Below are 19,934 nucleotides of genomic sequence, written 5' to 3' on the forward strand. Positions count from 1 at the left end.
TCTGGAGGGAAGAAGGTTCAGGAGGGGGTGAAAACTTGTGCCCTCCTTTCCTGTTCAGCCAGAATGCATGTGTATTTGAGGGTTTGGTATATATTTTGGGATGATCAACACATCATTTTTTGTGTTGAAGGATCTGGAATAGATTTTGAACTATCATGTAGACTTGTAATTATTATTCTAAAAATCAATAAAGTTGTATAGCTATACTTCTCAGTCTGTTGGTAATAATAACATCTGTGTAAACATCTGTTTTTATTTTTCATATAGGTAGATTACCAAGCTCAGGTGTAAATCGAACACCTATTGTTGAAAAAGAAATCACAACTAAACTGACTGACATTAACACAAGATGAGTCAAAGAGGAGAAAATTTGTATCCGTGCTCTGAGTGCCAGAAGATATTTACTTCTAAGTCCAAACTCAATGTTCATCTGAGGATTCACACCGGAGAGAAGCCATATAAATGTTCAGAATGTGACAAGTCCTTCTTAAGAAGTAATCTTCTTGCTCAACACCTGAGAATTCACACAGGGGAGAAACCATTTAAATGTTCAGAATGTGGAAAGTGCTTCTCACAAAGTAGTAATCTTACTCAACACCAAAAGACTCACACACGAGAGAAACTATTTAAATGTTCAGAATGTGGCAAATGCTTCTCACAAAAGGATCTACTTACTCGACACCAGAAGACCCACACAGAAGAAAAAACATTTAAATGTTCAGAATGTGGCAAGTCCTTCTTACAAAGTAATCATCTTGCTAAACACCTGAGAATTCACACAGGGGAGAAACCATATAAATGTTCAGAATGTGGAAAGTGCTTCTCACAAAGTAGTAATCTTACTCGACACCAGAAGACTCACACAGGAGAGAAACCGTTTAAATGTTCAGAATGTGGCAAATGCTTCTCACAAAATACTACTCTCACTGCACACCAGAAGACTCACACAGGAGAGAAACCGTTTAAATGTTTGGAATGTGGCAAGTGCTTCTCACAAGGTCATAATTTTACTAGACATCAGAGAATTCACACTGGAGAAAAAACATTTCAATGTTCAGAATGTGAAATGTGCTTCTCTGAAGGTTCTGCACTTAATATGCATAAGAGCATTCACACGGGAGAAAGACCATTCAAATGTTCAGAATGTGACATGTGCTTCTCTTATAAGCAATATCTTGTTTCACACCAGAGAATTCACACAGGAGAAAAACCATTTCAATGTTCAGAATGTGACATGTGCTTCTCTTTTAAGCAATATCTTGTTTCACACCAGAGAATTCACACAGGAGAAAAACCATTTAAATGTTCAGAATGTGGCAAGTGCTTTTCACACAATTCTTATCTTACTATTCATAAAAGGATTCACACGGGAGAGAAATCATTTAAATGTTTAGAATGTGGAAAGTGCTTCTCAGATTGTTCTGCATTTAATAAGCATAAGAAGATTCACACAGGAGAAAAAACATTTATATGTTCAGAATGTGACATGTGCTTCACTTTCAAACCAGATCTTGTTAGACACCAGAGAATTCACACTGGAGAAAAACCATTTCAATGTTCAGAATGTGGCAAGTGCTTCTCACAATCTTCTAGCCTTAATGCACATAAAATGATTCACACAAGAGAGAAATCATTTAAATGATCAGATTGTAGAAAGTTCTTCTTACATAGTTCTAATCTTACTGCATACCAGAGGATTCACATGGGAGAAAAAGCCATTTAGATCTTCAAAATGTGACAAATTCTTAGTGCAAACGGAACATCTTACTGAACACTAGAAAATTCACACAGCAGAGAAGCCGTGAAAAATGTGACAATTATTTTTTCATAGAAGCCAAATGCTAAGATACATAAATCTGTTGATATTGGAAAGAAGCCTTATTAATAAATATATTTTAAATGAAAATAATCTTTGATGCAGCTTTAATGCTTTACACAGAAGATAAGCCATATCCAAATCTGTAACAAATGTCTTTTGAAACTGAACTACCTGCAATCACATCAAAAGTTTTTTTTTTGGGGGGGGGGGGGGGGGGGTGATATATAGAGCAAATTAGACTATAAGAAACAAGTACAGATGCATACAGGACTCATGTTAGGGACTCATAATTTCAAAGATATAACTGACTCCTTAATGTTGTATTAATTAAAAGCATGTAATTTTAATGCACATGTACAAGCATAAAACATTTTTAACCACTTGACCTCCGGAATATTTAACCCCCCTTAAAGTGGATGTAAACCTTCATTTATACCCGGTGAAGTGAACAGCCTCAGAAGATACACAGAGATTAAACAAATCCCCCTAAAGTACATACGTTTTACTTGTATATCTGTTGTCATCAGCTTTCTACACTCTTGGGAAAGTGCAGATCATGTTAAAAATAATTCTTCCTCTTTCAGCAGCACATAGGGGTGGGTGGGGATACTGGGCTTACACTGTGTGAGAGCTGATGGGTGAAAAGGGACACCCCCTTCACATAGGCAGAGGAACAAAGGAACATGCAGAGGTGTAGTCTGAACAGACAGAAACCTTGTTAAACTCACTCTAACCTCCCCGACACAAATTATTAGCTCATGTTATCTCATGTGTAGGAGAACTTGTCAGAAGTGAATCATGCTGATGACAGAGGAACGGAGCACCAGAGAGAAACAACACAATAGGGCCGATTTACTAAGGCAAATCCAGTGTGCACTACAAGTGCACTTGGAAGTGCAGTTGCTGTAGATCTGAGGGGAAGAGCTGAAATGAGGGGAAGCTGTGCTGATTTCTATCATCCAATCCAAGCAAAAATGCTGTTTTTTATTTTCCTTGCATGTCCCCTCAGATCTTCAGCGACTGCAATTCCAAGTGCACTTGCAGTGCACAGTGGATTTGCCTTTAGTGAATTAACTCCTATGGGAAGTGCAGTCACTGTAGATTTGAGAGGGGGGGGCATACAAGGAAAATAAAAAACAGCATTTTTGTTTGTACATGATTGGAAGATAAAATCATCAGAGCTTACCTTCATTTCAGATCTTCCCCTCAGATCTACAGCACCTGCACTTCCAAAGTGGATTTGCCTTTAGTAAATCAACCCCTAAGGCCGCGTACACACGCGGGGACTGTTCGCTCAACTTTGTCCGCTGAACAGTGTTTCGGCGGACAGTCCGCTCGTGTGTGGGCTTCAGCGGACAGTTTCAGCGAACAGTCTGCTGAACAAAGTTTTTCGGAATTTCCGAAAAACTGTCCGCTGAAACTTTGTTTCAGCGAACAGTCCCCGCGTGTGTAGGCTTGTTCGTCAAACTAAGTTCCACGCATGCTCAGAAAGGATTTACACGCCGAAAGTTGTATTGCAGTGTATAGGACGTCGTATTTTTCGTCCCGTCGTACGTGCCGTTCACGTCATCGCGCAAGTTTCAGCGGACTCTTCGTTCGTCGTGTGTGGCCAAGTCCGTCTATGCTAAGTTTGAGCGGACTGTCCGCTGAAACTGTTTGACGAACAAAGTTGAGCGAACAGTCCCCGCGTGTGTACGCGGCCTTAGAGCTTTAGAGAGATAGAGACATGTAAGCACTACAGATATATGTACTTAGTTCAACTTTCATGAATGGGGTTTACAATCACTTTAATGACCAGGCCATTTTTTGCGATATGGCACTGCTTATCTATACCTGACAATTGTGCGGTCATGCAGCGCTGAACCCAAATACATTTTTTTTTTTTTTACCCACAAATAGAGCTTTCTTTTGGTGTTATTTAATCACCACTGTGTTTTTTTAATTCTTTGTGCTATAAACAAAAATACTGACAAGAAACAAAAAACAATATTTGTACGTTCTGCTATAAAACATATAAAAAAAAAATGTTTTTTTCATAAATTTAGACCAATATGTATTCTGCTACATATTTTTGGTAAAAAAAATCCCAATAAGTGTATATTGATTGGTTTGCACAAAAGTTATAGTGTCTACAAACTTTGGGCTATATATACTGGAATTCTCATTTTAGTATTTTTTTTACTAGTAATGTCGTTGATCAGCAACTTACAGTGGGACTGCAATATTGCAGCAGACATTTTGACACTTTTGACACTTTTTGAGAAACAGTGATACTAATACAGTGATCAGCGTTAAATGTGTGCCTAGCCAGGGTTGTGGTATAAACTGTGTACTGCTTTTACTAAGGGAAATGGTGGATTTTGCGAAGGTCTACAAAGGGAGGATGGCACTGTTCTCTAAACTATATACAAATGCATACGGTAAACAAACCACACCAATAAAAATAAATATAAATAAGTGTGGTTTGTTTATGAGTGCACCTACCGTATGCTATTTGTATATAGTTTAGAGAACAGCGCCATCATACCTTCGCTTTATTCACTGGCTCCACTCTGTTGGAGTTTTTTCAGGGAGGCTGCAGTTCACTTCCTTTAGCGTGGATTTTTTGAAATATTTAAATGGTGGATTTTATTCCCTATTTTGCAGGGAAAGAAAATCCATCATCCCCCCACTGCCAGTTCAAAACTCTGCTTTGTTTACATTGACAGAGTTCTGTCCTGTGTGTCTTCCGGATGATTGGCGGATGCCGGTGATCATCCATTGGCCGGCACCCGCTGATTGGCATCTGCTGTGTCTAATCACAGCAGAGCTGGGTCGTCGGCATGCACACCCCCTACCCGAAAGTACTCGATCAAGTGCCTAGTATGGGATCCAAGAGGCGCCTTTGCTGCTGTATATCTGTGTTATAAGGTCAGCAAGCTGTCAATATACCTATTTTTACTTTACACACAGAATGTTAAGGATGCCATGAAAATAATTGGTTTTGGTTTGCTTAATAAAGCTTAAGAGGATGACTACATTTTAAATATATATAAAAAATATGTTTAAATTGTGTAGATGTACTCAAAATGTGTCTGAAAAATAAAAAGTGTATCTGTACAAATCATTCATGCCTTGGTTTGATCAATTTTTTTTGACAACTCTCTTTATTAGAAATTATATGTTTAAGGTACAAAACATAGCCATTGGTCTAATTATTGCACATAACCATGTGCAGAACAGAGTGCAACTCACAACTTATCTTATAACTCTAACCACACAGTGCTCAGACCCACCTTAGTTAGAAGTATGGCAAGGATTAACATTACCTGGAAGAAACATTCTCCCTCCTTTTCACCAAAATGTGATATTACAAGAATAACAGTTTTCAATTGCTATTACAATAGTATCCAAGCCTGTACTGCTGCCCATGCTTCTCAAGCAGAGACCTCAGTTCGCCATCAATCCAAGTAGATACTCATCAAGCCGACTTAATCTAGCCTGTCCACAGGTGCCAAACCTTGTAATATATTGGGACATTCTTGGGATAAATCTGTTGCTTTGTAGAGGGATGCCACAGAATTCACTAATTGCTTCCAGGAGGACAAGGTTGGGGGCCTAGCTGACTTCCACTTGAGTTCCTTTAACCTTCCTACCATAAAATAGGAGAATACCCATTAGAGTATGGGTCGCTCTAACAAAAGCTGGCAAATCTACCAGTCCAAGGAGGCAAATGCTGACTGTCAGGGGGATAGGTATGGTGGCCAACCTATAGAGAAATTGAGTCATCTCTTGCCAATAAACCTGAATCTGTGGACACTCCCAAAAGATATGCACAAAGCCTGAAGGAGCACTAGAGCATCTCCAACAGCAGATTGGTTTAATGAATTTAAATGTAAATAATAATTTTAGTGTTAGATTAGCATACATTTTTTTAATTTCAATCCATGTAATTTATCTTGGACTGAATATTTTAACTCTTCCCCACTATATTCCAAACTAAAGGGGAAATGGTAGTACGAGTTAAATTGCTAGTCAAAATAGTGATATTTTAGTTACAAGTGTAGCCACTATGTTATATCTCTTGGATGCTCTGGAAATGTTAGAGCCTCCCTAACCTTTGTGCGTTCCACCATTTTGTAGTTATATTCTCCATAATACAAAATAAACAAAAACAACAGTACGGAGAGTATAATACTCTCTAACCCTAAGCAATATACATATAAACCTCAAATAAGGTCCAAGAAAAAATATGGGATGGGTAAATCTTCAAAAGGACATATATACACCCCATTTTTATATAACATCAGTTTTGTTCTAATGTTTTAAATACCTATTTTTATTGCATACATTGTAATAACATACTATATAGGTCAACCATAATAACATATTAGACAGATCCTACTTTATTAGTGCTGCACTAAGGTTGTGCTTTGTGGATCCTTTTATGTTTATAGAAGTTTATCTGGCAGGGATTATAACAGTGAGATTATAACAGTATTCTGTCTCTAATGATGTAAAATACAAATTGGGTAATTCAAAATTAAGTGGTGCCTATGCTTTACATCAATTGATTGAGTTTAGAAGCAGCAGTTTCTTCTTAAAGCAGAGTTCCATCCAAAAATGTAACTTAAGCTATTCGGGATCCTCCCCCCTCCGGTGTCACATTTGGCACCTTTCAGGGGGTGGGGGGAACAGATACCTGTCTAATCCAGGTATTTTCTCCCCACTTCTGGGCATAGATAGCTGCAATATCCATGGATATCTACGCCATGTCCGGCACCTCCTCCACCCCCCTCGCTGTCTTCTGGGAGACATACAGGTCACAGAAGACAGCAAGGACCAGTGGGATCATGCAGCATGACTCATGCATGTGCAGTAGGGAACCAGGTTGTGAAACCGCCAGGCTTAACTTCCTGATTCCCTTAGTGAAGATGGAGGCACCTCCATCCGAGAGCCAAGGGACAGATCGGGCACCCTGGACATTATTTTAAAACTCAACAACTGCAGTATATGTAGCTGCTGACTTAAAAAAAAAAAAATTTTGGCAGAACTCTGCTTTAACCACTTCCTGAGCGGCGCACGACGATGTACGTCGGCAGAATGGCACGGACAGGCATAAGGGCGTACAGGTACGTCCCTTTGAATTTGCCACTGTACCATCACATGCGCGCACCGGTCGGGACCTCCGTGAGTCCGATCGTGGCTCCCGCAGACTTGATCGCTGCGGGATACCTGTGATCGTCTCATGGGGAGGAAGAATGGGGAGGTGCTGAAGTAAACAATCATCTCCCCATTCTGCCAAGCAACAGTGACACTGATCTCTGCTCCCTGTGATTGGAGCAGAGATCAGTGATGTGCCACGCCCCACACAGTTAGCAACACGCCCCTAGGACACACTTAACCCCTACACTGCCATCTCCTTGTTAACCCCTTCACTGCCAGTGTCATTTACACAGGAATCAGTGCATTTGTATAGCACTGATTGCTGTATAAATGACAATGGTCCCAAAAATGTGTCAAAAATGCCTGATGTGTCCGTCATAATGTCGCAGTCACAAAACAAAATCGCTGATCGCCACCATTGCTATTAAAAAAAAATATTAATAAAAATGCCATCAAACTATCACCTATTTTGCAAATGCTATAACTTTTGCGCAAACCACTCAATATTCGCTTAATACAATTTTCTTTACCAAAAATATGTAGAAGAATACATATCGACCTAAACTGAGGAAGAAAACAAAACAACCCAAAATAACTTCTTCTATTACTTCTGTGAATAAATATGCCACATATGTGTGTGTCATATGTTGTTTGTACCCATAATTGGGCCCAGAAACCATAGTGCACATTTTGCCTTTAGGAGGGCAATTAATCCAAGTTAACATTTCAGGTACTATGAATTCATTACAGACACTTTGTGGTATCCAAATAATGGAATTACCCCTCAAATCCCTCCATTTTGCAATCAAGGTATACCCTAAGGTATCTATCTAGGTGTAAATCTTGGGTTTTTAGCCTCTCAATTTTTATGGGAATAATTTTGAATTTGGTAGGCAAAAACATAAATTGCATTTTTTTTCACAAATGTTTCAATTTAGCTATAAATTTTGTGCCATTACTTTGACCCACCACCAAAAATCAACCCAAAATATATTCTCCAACTTCTGATGTGCATGGGGATACTATATACATGTGCAAAATATGTTGCATTCAGAGAGGGCAATTCATCAATGTATACATTACAGGCACTCTTCAGTGTGATGCTACTTTTTAAAAGGATAAGTTCACCTTTTGTAACATGTTACACCCTCAATATGGGTGTAATATGTTACATCTGCCCCCATACCCCCCCCGATCCCCCCTTTTTGTGACCGTGAGCAGGGGGAGAAAATCCCCTGCTCACTGTCACAATCTAATGTGATCGAATGTGAAAACTACAAGTACCGGCAGCCTTTGTGGCTGTTGGCTTGTAGTTCTCAATGAACTACCAGGGCGATGTTGAGATCTCTAGGTAGTTCATTGATGCTTCCTGTCATTGTGTAACTGTCTGGCCATATCGGAGGTTCGGGCAGACAGCTACACAGGCAGTCCACCTAAACGTGTAATTACACCCACGATCTGCTGACTGTGGGTGCAATGCTTTACAGGCTCCTAACAAAAACAAAAAAAAAATTCATTTTTTTTACCTGCAAAAAATGTGCATTTTTTTTAGTGAAGGTGAATTTCTCCTTTTAAGGCTAACCCGAACCCCTGCGTAAAATGCTGCATAAATTACTGACATTTTATGAAAGGAAAGAAATAAGGCAAATGTTAACCTCCTCCCTCACAATATTTCTGGTTTCTAATAATGCGGGATGGTATGGTAAATTTCATAACAAGGGTGGATGCACAGGCCTGGATTGGAAGGGCACGTGGGGCAGTGGTAACGAGTATCGCATCTTTTGCCATTTTTGCCACACACACGACACTTCTTCCTGGGGAATTTGGTGCTTGCTGTGATTGGGATAGGACACAAAAAGTGTCTTTCTGTTAGTCTTCTAACATCCTCTGATTCTGCAGGTTGTCTGGGGTCTGCTTGAAGCATCAGGTGTTCTATAATTTTTTCCTGGTACTGTAGGAAGGTGTCAGTACCACCAGATTTTTTATAAAGGACAAATGAATTGTGGATAGCCACCTGGATAAGGTATATTGAAACTTTTTTAAACCAGGTTTTAGATTTCCTCAGCACCAGGTAGGGCTGCAAGATCTGGTCAGAGAGGTCGACTCCACCCATGTATTTGTTGTATGCCGTAATGCACAGTGGCTTTTCTTTCTGTGTAGCTGACCCCCGTTCTTTTACGGTCATTGTGCCCTCTGGGTGGATTGTTGTTAGCATATAGACGTCTTTTCTGTCTGAGAATTTGACAGCCATCATTTCCTCCTGTTGGTAACTGAGTGATGTGCCTCTCTGCAAACGTTGTCTCACTAGCTGCTGTGGAAACACTTTTCGGTTTTTCCGCATGGTCCCACATGCTCCTGTGCCAGCAGCATGTAGAGATCTAAAAAGTGGCACACTGCTGTAGTAATTGTCGACGTAGAGATGGTAGCCTTGGTGGAGCAGAGGTTGGATCAGGTACCAGACAAGTTTCCCACTGACTCCAAGATTGTCTGGACAGCCCTGGGGGTTGAGTTGTCTGTCTCGTCCTTCATAGATCAGAAATCCAAATGTATATTCTGTTGTGCTTTCGCACAGTTTGTAAAATGTTATGCCACACCGGGCACGTTTGGATGGTATGAACTGCTTAAAATGTAGTCGGTCTTTAAAATTTATCAGGGATTCATCAATAGAGATATTTTGATCCGGGGTATAAACCGTTGAAAATTTATTAGACAGAGAAGAAATTAGGGGCCGCAATTTGAACAGGCGGTCATATTTGGCATCACTGCTTGGGGGACACTGCAAATTATCGTTAAAATGCAAAAAGCGCAGCAATGCTTCAAAGCGGTCTCTTGAAATAACTGCAGGAAAAGCTGGCGTGGCATGGACGGGACTAGAGGTCCAATACAGCCGAATTGCAGGCTTTCGGACTAGGCCCATGTTGAGTAAAACACCCAGTACAATTTTGATTTCTGTAAGGTGTGTTGGCACCCATCTCCTCCTGTGAGAAGATGTTGGGTTTTTTGCTATAAACTGGGTGGCATTAAGGTTAGTTTGATCAACCATGTGCTGTAGGAGCTCATCATCCACAAATATCTTGAAGAAATCCACAGGGCCAAAATTTTCAACATTGATATTTATGCCCGGTGAAGCTGTAAATGTTGGTATTTGAGGGGTGAAAGAGTTTGCTGGTATCCACTGAGAGGTGTACTGCTGTGCAATTGATGGGGTGCTACCCTGTACGTCATCTTGCTGCCTGCTCGTAACAGGCCTTTCATGGTTCGGAAGAGCTGCCTGAATTGACACTTTCACTGTCACAGATGAAATCCTCATCTGCTGAGCCCAACTCAGTTTCACTGTCCGAGCACAGTAGGGCATATGCCTCTTCAACAGTATATCGCCTACTTGCCATTTTTTTTAGGCACTCTACAGACCCCAAACTATGCAAAAGTAAACCTTTTTGTTACTAAAATCTAAAACTTTGTTCCTAAAACACTGACCTTATCAATGACACTGACAGGAGCACTGATACTGGCCGAGGCACTAACTCACACTTGCGCAGACACAAATGGCAGTGTGGGCAAAAACTACACCCCACACACTAAAACAGTAATAAATGTAAAACTCTCTCTATATATATATATATATATATATATATATATATATATAATTTTTTTTTTTAAATAAAACACTGCTGACCGAAACGCTACGCTGAGATGAACTGCGACAATCGCTGACGCTGAGATGAACTGTGACAATCGCTGACGCTGAGATGAACTGTGACAATTGCTGACGCTGAGATGAACTGTGACAATCGCTGACGCTGAGATGAACTGTGACAATCGCTGACACTGAGATGAACTGCAACAATCGCTGGCGCTGAGATGAACTGCGACAATCACTGACGCTGAGATGAACTGCGACAATCGCTGACGCTGAGATGTACTGCGACAATCGCTGACGCTGAGATGAACTGCGACAATCGCTGACGCTGAGATGAACTGCGACAATCGCTGACGCTGAGACTACTGACACTGACACTAGTGGTGACAATACAAAATACTCTAAACTGAAACTGTCACTATTACTGAACTGAAGCTGTCACTGCACTAACCTAACTAATGCTAACAGGGGTGATCAGAGCCTACTCTGAGACCTGTGGACTGATTAGAACTTATTTTACTTTTTTTTTTTTTTTCACTCTGAAAGAACTGTATCAATTTCTCCTCACAGACGATCTGAGGAGAAAGAGATACTATGAAGCTGTTTGACAGGCTTCCCATTCATGTGCTCGCTGTGATTGGCTGTCACAGCGATCACATGACTGGGGGTGGGTTCTCCCACCTGTCAATCATTAGTCCGAGATCCGAAGGTGTAACGGACACTCGGTTCTCCTCGCTGCGTGCACGGGAACCGGCGCGATCCCGGCCAGAGCACATTTACTCAGATATGCGGCCCCCCGGAAAAAAGCCCAGGTATTTGGGGCCGCATATCTGCGTGCGCTCGGCGGGAAAGGGTTATACATTTTTGGGGGATATTTATTATAGCAAAAAGTAAAAAATATGTTTTTTTTCAAAATTGTCGCTTTTTTTTGTTTATAGCTCAAAAAATAAAAACTGCAGGGGGGATCAAATACCACCAAAAGAAGCTCTATTTGTAGGAAAAAAAAGGATGCCAATTTTATTTGGGAGCCACGTTGCACGACTGCACAATTGTCAGTTAAAGCCACGAAGTGCCGAATCGCAAAAAAGTTGTCTGGTCTTTTGCCAGCAAAATGGTCTGGTCTGAAAGTGAATAAATTCAGTAATTTTTCTTTAGTTTTATATATTTTTGGTTTGCCACATGTTAATTAACACTATTGTCTATGGATTTGACAGTATTGTTTTCAGCACATTGAATGTTGAGTTATCACAGACATTCATTCAGTGAATAAGCACTTGCACTTTATTTAGATTATTATATAAAGAATTTTTAGTTTCACTAGATTTCACATTTTATGAATATTATTTAAGTAGATTGTTTCAGTGAAGGGCTGAGATTTTTGAACCATATAAAGTCCATCTTTTTTAGAATTAATACATATTTGGTACAAAATGTTAACACAATTGTAGATATTCCAGAGCTTTGTGCTCCAAATTTATTTATTGCAAGTGGTTAAAGGAACTGGACATATTTAGGGTTTTATTTTAAGCCTTAATTAAAGAGCTGCTACCTGCTGAATGGCATTTTTGTGGCATTGGTACCCTTTGCCCAGTTCTCTATACCTATTGTTGTCAATCTCGTGCTTATTAGCCTTGAAAATGGCCAACGCTCGTTTGAAAAATTAACGCATCCCTGACAGATATCAATAGGGTTCAGATTAATGTTCATAATTTAAATTTTTTTAATCAATTTGGCAAACTCCTTATAAAAACACTTATCACTGGGGTGTGTTTGGTGATACTCATTTTTATACATACTTGCTGATCTCTCACCTCCCTCCATCCTAACAGCCATCAAAGAGGTCACCGGTAGAGATGGCCTTACGGTTCGCCCAGCGGTTGGTTGGCGGCAAATTTTGCGTGTTCGCGATTCGCCAAACTGGCAGACTTTTGTCGCTGTTCTCCCGGCGGACATATGCGTTTACATTGTGAAAGAACTTTGACCCATGATGACACATCCATCATGAGGTACAGGACAGCCAATTGAGACATTTCAGCACATGGACAATTGGACATACCCCCTACCTTATAAATAGACCTAATCTGGCGGCCATTTTACATTCTGTCTTATGTCAGTGTAGGGACAGGACGCTGTGTGGAGCAGGGAGAGACTGTAGTGACACAAATCACTATCTATCAGGTCCACAAAAGTCCTTTTAAGGACTGGTATAGGTGTAGTACAGTATATAGGGCTCGGTGCACTGCTGTACTGGTGATTGCTGAGTGCACTGCTGACTGATTCTGCAGCTGTCTTTTGTCAGTGTAGGGACAGGACGCTGTGTGGAGCAGGGACAGTCAGTTTAATCACTAGCTATTACTATTAGATCCACAAAGGTCCTTTTAAGGACTTGTATAGGTGTACAGTATATAGGGTGCTGGTGCACTGCTACTGACTGCTGCCCAATTCTGCAGCTGTCTTTTATCAGTGTAGGGACTGAGGAACAGTCTGCAAATCACTAGCTACTAGGTCCTTTTAAGGACTGGTATAGGTGTACAATATATAGGGTGCTGGTACACTGCTGCTGACTGCTGCCCGATTCTGCAGCTTTCTTTTATCAGTGTAGGGATTGAGGGACAGTCTGCAAATCACTAGCTAGTAGGTCATCAAAGGTCCTTTTAACCACTTAAGGACCGCAGCATGTAATAATACCTCGGCACAATGGCTGGCTGCTGCGGTCCGTTTCGCTTCAGGAGCGATCCGGGATGAGGGTATGGCCGTTGGTTTCTGGCCATCCCCTCTCGATCGCTCCTGGCGAATGAGAAGCTTCCCCTGCCTGTGTAGTGTAAACACAGGCAGGGAGGAAGTGATGTGTCACGTACCTGGTGGTAGAGCCCGACTTGCAGGAGGAGACCTCTCTTGCAGCTCCGACTCGAGAGCCCTGGTAGTGTATACAGGTGACTCGGGAGTCAAGAGGAGCACGAGTGTCTGGCAGGATCAACAGCTGGGTAAGGAATGCTGGATCGGAGGGGAGCTGGAAAGCCGGCAGGTGCAGGAAGCTGAAGCAGGACGGCAGGCAGAGAGGTTGTAGCCGGACACAAGTGCAGGAGTGCTGGCAGAGGTAGGACTTCAGGCAGATGCTGGAACCAATACAGGAGATGGGCAGCGGATTGCACCGGAACAGAAGGCTGGAAGCAGAGTCGTCAGGCGAGCCGGGTCAGAGGTCAGGCGGACAGCAGAAGTACCGAGGATCAGGCAGGTGGATGGTCGGACGAGCCGGGTCAGTAGGCAGACAGGCAGCAAGGTACCAAAGGGATAAACAGAAGGGAGGTCAGGCAGGCCGAGGTCAGATGCAGGCGGATAGCAGGAGCAGTAGGTAAACAAGCCGGGTCAACAGGTCACAGGAAGCAGGTTCTCAGGATCAGGGTACTAGCACGCTGTAGATCAGACAGCAAGAACTGGATGTGACCAACAGGACTAAATAGCCCGCCCGGCGCCAACGAGCGCACACACGCGCGCACGACCGCGCGCGCGCACCCGCACGCGCACGGACGCGCACGCGCGCACCCGCGGACGCGCGCACCCGCGAACGCACGGCGGAAGGTCCGGGCTGATTGCTGCTGGCAGGATCTTCGTGACATTGCCCCCCCTCAAGGGGCAGCCTCCGGATGCCCAACCGGGCCCATTTTTCCGGGTGCAATCTTCTGAAAGCTTGGATTAGGGTCTTTGCATGGATATTTTCCACAGGCTCCCAAGAATTCTCCTCCGGGCCGTAACCTCTCCATTTAATTAAAAATTGAGCTTGGTTATTCCTTTTCCTACAATCCAGGATAGCTTCAATTTCAAATTCTTCCTCCCCGTTCACCATTACAGGGTCTGGGGGGTTCACATTCCGGTCGGGAAAAGGATTGGGGACAAAGGGTTTCAACAGGGAGACGTGAAAGACAGGGTGGATCTTGAGTGAATCCGGGAGCTCCAGCTCATAGGCCACCTCGTTGATCCTCCTCCTTACAGTGAAAGGGCCCAGGAATTTGGGGCCCAATTTCCTGGAAGGACACGACAATCGAAGATTTGCGGAGGATAACCATACGCGGTCACCTGGTTCGAGCAGTAATTCACCCCGCTTCTTCCTATCGAACACTTCCTTATTCTGTTCCTGGGATCTTGCCATGGTCTTCTGTAGTAGTTGGTTGTTTGAAGAGAAAAAATTTATAGTCTCCAAGACTGCTGGCACAGAACATTCGGGGATGGAATTAGGAAGGAAAGCTGGATGAAACCCATAGTTAGCAAAAAACGGACTTTGCTTGGTAGCAGAATGCACGGAATTATTATAGGCAAATTCGGCCAACGGGAGCAGTGTGATCCAGTCATCTTGGGAATAGGATGAAAAACAACGGAGGTATTGCTCGAGAGTCTGATTGGTCCTCTCGGTCTGACCATTCGTCTGAGGGTGGTAAGCGGTGGAAAATGACAGCGTAATTCCCAGGACTCTACACAGCGCTTTCCAAAACCGTGAGGTAAATTGCACTCCGCGGTCAGACACTATATTAGTCGGGATTCCATGGAGTCTAATTATTTCCCTGATAAACGTCTGGGCCGTTTCGGATGCAGAGGGGGTACCCTTCATCGGGATGAAGTGGGCCATTTTAGACAGCCGATCTACCACCACAAAGATGGCAGTATGCCCAGCTGCAGGGGGCAGGTCGACAATGAAGTCCATAGACAACATCTTCCACGGCCTATCTGGGATGGGCAGAGGTTTCAGTAACCCCCAAGCTCTGGACCTACAGGTCTTGCTCCGGGCACAGGTGGTGCAGGACTCCACGTAACTCCTACAGTCCTTAAGTACTTGGGGCCACCAGAAGGTACGTTGAACAAGATCAGCGGTCTTATAGGCACCAAAGTGCCCCGCAAGAGCATGGTCATGGCAAAGTTCGAGAATGCTCACTCGCAAGCATTCGGGTACAAAGATCTTGCTGCCGTACCAAAACAGTCCATCCCTGACCTGTAACTCAGTTCCAACGGTGGGTGTTGGTCCCATGGAAGCTTGTTTCAACCGCGAGAGCAGATCTTCCTGTAACAGGAGAAAGTTCCCAGGGGCCAGGATAGTGTCAGGGGGTGGAGTTTCTTCGGATTTGTGGAACATCCTAGAGAGGGCATCGGGTTTCGTGTTCTTGGAGCCGGGCCGGTAAGTAACATGAAAAGAGAACCTGGAAAAGAACAAGGCCCACCTAGCTTGTCGCGGTCTCAGCCTCTTTGCGGATTTCAGGTACTCCAAGTTCTTGTGATCTGTGTAGATCAGGATAGGATGAGCAGCTCCTTCTAACAGGTATCGCCATTCTTCCAGGGCAGATTTAATGGCCAGTAATTCCCGATCGCCTACGTCGTAATTTCTCTCCGCGGGGGACAGCTTTCGGGAAAAGAAGGCAATAGGAAAAAGTGAAGCTTGGGTACCTTGTCGTTGGGAGAGGACAGCTCCAACAGCGATTTCAGAGGCGTCTACTTCCAGGACAAATGGTAGGGAAGAATCGGGGTGTTTTAAGACATCCGCGGAGGTAAACAGTCTCTTGAGGGACTCGAAAGCGACTTGAGCTTCCGGGGACCAGTGAAAACGCACCCCTTGCTTGGTTAGCTGCGTGATTGGGCAGATGATAGCGGAGAACCCCTTGATAAATTTTCTATAGAAATTGGCAAAGCCAACAAAACGTTGGACCCCTTTCTTGTCAGTGGGAGCTGGCCAATCAAGGATTGCAGAAATCTTTTGTGGATCCATCCTTATTCCTTCAATGGAAATAACTAGGCCCAGAAATGAGATACTCTCTTGTTCAAACGCACACTTTTCAGCCTTGGCGTACAGCCCGTGTTGCCGGAGCCGGTTCAGGACACATTTAACGTGTTTGCGATGGGAATCTAGAGAAGGGGAAAAAATGAGGATATCGTCAAGGTAAACAATGACAAACAAGTCTAAATAGTCCCGGAAGACATCATTAATAAAATACTGAAAGGTAGCGGGGGCGTTGCACAGTCCGAAGGGCATCACCCGATATTCGAAATGCCCAAAGCGGGTTCGAAAGGCTGTCTTCCACTCATCCCCACTTCTGATACGAACCAGATTGTAGGCCCCTCTGAGATCCAGCTTAGTGAAGATAGAGGCGGTTCCCAGTCTCTGAAATAATTCCGGTACCAGAGGAAGCGGGTATCGATTCTTTATAGTTATCTTATTTAACTCTCTGTAATCGACACAGGGTCGGAGGGTATGGTCTTTTTTTCCACAAAGAAGATGCCTGCGCCCGCTGGAGAAGTGGAGGGTTGAATGAAACCTTTCTTCAGGTTTTCGTCTATGTATGTCTTTAGGGTTTCCTGTTCCAGTTCGGTCAGTGGGAAGATCCTGCCAAAGGGAATTTCAGCCCCGGGAAGAAGTTCAATGGGACAGTCATATGCCCGATGGGGCGGCAGAGATTCTGCCCCCTTCTTACTGAAGACATCTAGGTAGTCGTGGTATACTTCGGGAACGGATTGGCGAAGCTCGGAATCGGAATCCAGACATAGTAGGGTAGAAGATTCGCCAGAATTTTTCAGGAGACAGTACTGCTGGCAGTAAGGAGAGAAGAACGTGATCTCCCCAGTGACCCAGTTAATAGCAGGGTTATGGGCCTGCAACCATGGCATGCCAAGGATGATTGGAAACAAAGGAGATGGAATGATGTCCAAGCGGAGCAGTTCCTGATGCAGGTTAGAGACAGAAACTGAAATGGGGGTAGTCTCTTGCGTAACTGGTCCAGATCTTATCGTGGAGCCATCGGCCAGGTAGATGGAGAGTCCTTGAGCCTTGTACAGCAAGGGGATTTGGTGTTTACTGGCAAAAGAAGAGTCCATGAAACAACTACAAGCCCCCGAATCAATGATAGCGGGGACCTGCAGAGTCTTTCCTGGGAGCTGCAACGAGACAGAAAGGGCGAGGTGAGAAGAGGTCTTAGGCCAAGCAATAGTAGAGCCAGACGAGACAGACATGCACTTACGAAGCTTGGCCGGACAGTTCCTGACGTAGTGCCCAGGCTCTCCGCAGTAGAGGCACAAATTGTTGACCCGACGACGTTGGCGCTCCTCCACCGTAAGAGCAGGGCGAAGGACTCCGAGCTGCATAGGTTCAGAGGTATCAGGTGCTGGAACAGGACCAGGAATGGGAGCCGGATGAGAGTAGTTAGGTACCCGAGGCAGCATCCAGGTGGGGCGAGTGAGCCCAGGACCTCTTTCAGCTCTTCGCTCCCTCAGCCGTCGATCAATTTGGATGGCCAGATTAATCAAGGCATCCAGAGTTTGTGGGATTCCCACACGGGCCAGTTCATCTTTCAGTGGGTCTGAGAGCCCCATCCGAAACTGGTAGCGAAGGGCCGCATCGTTCCAGTCCGTATCAGTACTCCAACGGCGGAACTCAGCGACATAGTCCTCTACGGCCCTACGCCCTTGCTGAAGGGTATGCAAGGCGGCTTCCGCCGTGGCGGAGAGTTGAGGGTCCTCGTAGAGCTGGGCCATCGTATCGAAGAAGGTGGTCAGGTTGGTTAGGACCTCTGCTTTCTGTTCCAGTAAACGATGAGCCCAAGCTTGAGGATCTCCCAGGAGTAAGGATACCACGAATCCCACCTTGGTGGCTTCAAGTGAGAAGGTGCGAGGCTGGAGGGCAAAGTACAGTTCACAAGAGTTCCGGAACGCTCTGAATTTACTTCGTTCCCCGGAAAACTTTTCAGGCATGGGAACCCTTGGTTCGGGAGGCAGCATTACCACCGTCGGAGAAGGGGTGCTTGAGCCGGCAGTAGACGGAAGAGACCCCTGAGCGGTTGTGGGCGAAGTGAGAGCTTGGACCCTTTCCTCCAAACGCGTGTAACCCTCCTGGAGACTCTTAACAGCCTGGGTGAGGCCAGCCAGATGCAGACAAAGTTCGTCCATGGGAGAGGCTCCCTGCGCGGGCTCGGACATGGCTGTCTGATACTGTCACGTACCTGGTGGTAGAGCCCGACTTGCAGGAGGAGACCTCTCTTGCAGCTCCGACTCGAGAGCCCTGGTAGTGTATACAGGTGACTCGGGAGTCAAGAGGAGCACGAGTGTCTGGCAGGATCAACAGCTGGGTAAGGAATGCTGGATCGGAGGGGAGCTGGAAAGCCGGCAGGTGCAGGAAGCTGAAGCAGGACAGCAGGCAGAGAGGTTGTAGCCGGACACAAGTGCAGGAGTGCTGGCAGAGGTAGGACTTCAGGCAGATGCTGGAACCAATACAGGAGATGGGCAGCGGATTGCACCGGAACAGAAGGCTGGAAGCAGAGTCGTCAGGCGAGCCGGGTCAGAGGTCAGGCGGACAGCAGAAGTACCGAGGATCAGGCAGGTGGATGGTCGGACGAGCCGGGTCAGTAGGCAGACAGGCAGCAAGGTACCAAAGGGATAAACAGAAGGGAGGTCAGGCAGGCCGAGGTCAGATGCAGGCGGATAGCAGGAGCAGTAGGTAAACAAGCCGGGTCAACAGGTCACAGGAAGCAGGTTCTCAGGATCAGGGTACTAGCACGCTGTAGATCAGACAGCAAGAACTGGATGTGACCAACAGGACTAAATAGCCCGCCCGGCGCCAACGAGCGCACACACGCGCGCACGACCGCGCGCGCGCACCCGCGCACCCGCACGCGCACGCACGCGCACGGACGCGCACGCGCGCACCCGCGGACGCGCGCACCCGCGAACGCACGGCGGAAGGTCCGGGCTGATTGCTGCTGGCAGGATCTTCGTGACATGATGTCACGCTCCTCGGGGCGGTCTTTTTGACCGGACTGCGAGGAGAACACATAGTAAGTGCACCAATCACTACACTGACATGTAGGTACACATAGGCACACAAATCAGCCCCCCCCGATCACCCCCCCGATCGCCCCCCGCCCTCCCCCTCCCAGTCACAGTGTTACTGATTGCAGTGATCATTTATTTACTGATCACTGCATTTAGTGTCAGTTGTGACAGTAAAAAGTGTCAGGGCAGTTAGTGTTAGGTCCAGGGTAGCCCCCTACCCCCCAATAAAGGTTTAACCCCCTGATTGCCCCTAGAGTTAACCCTTTCACCCCCTTTTGCCAGAGCCACTAAGCGATAGTTTTTCTGATCGCTGCATTAGTGTCACTGGTGCCGCTAGGTAGCTAGTTATTTTTGTAGGTTCACCGCCAGGTTTTTATAGCGTCAGGTACCCCCATATACAACCTAATAAAGGTTTTAACCCCCTGATTGCCCCTAGAGTTAACCCTTTCACCAGCGATCACCACATAAGGTCACTGGTGATGCTGGATAGCCAGTTAGTTATTTCGTTATTTAGGTTCCCCGTCAGGT

The 19,934-nt window shown here is 44.9% G+C and overlaps 1 pseudogene; it reads left to right on the top strand.

Annotated features, from left to right (window-relative positions):
• The first annotated feature begins 349 nt into the window (after positions 1–349).
• LOC143962282 (uncharacterized) overlaps positions 350–19,934 on the top strand; it is a 75,081-nt pseudogene continuing 55,496 nt past the window's right edge.

Source organism: Lithobates pipiens, unplaced genomic scaffold (assembly GCF_037356315.1).
Source record: "Lithobates pipiens isolate NorthernLeopardFrog02 unplaced genomic scaffold, aLitPip1_a1.2 Scaffold_8, whole genome shotgun sequence".
In the NCBI taxonomy this organism is placed as follows: domain Eukaryota; kingdom Metazoa; phylum Chordata; class Amphibia; order Anura; family Ranidae; genus Lithobates; species Lithobates pipiens.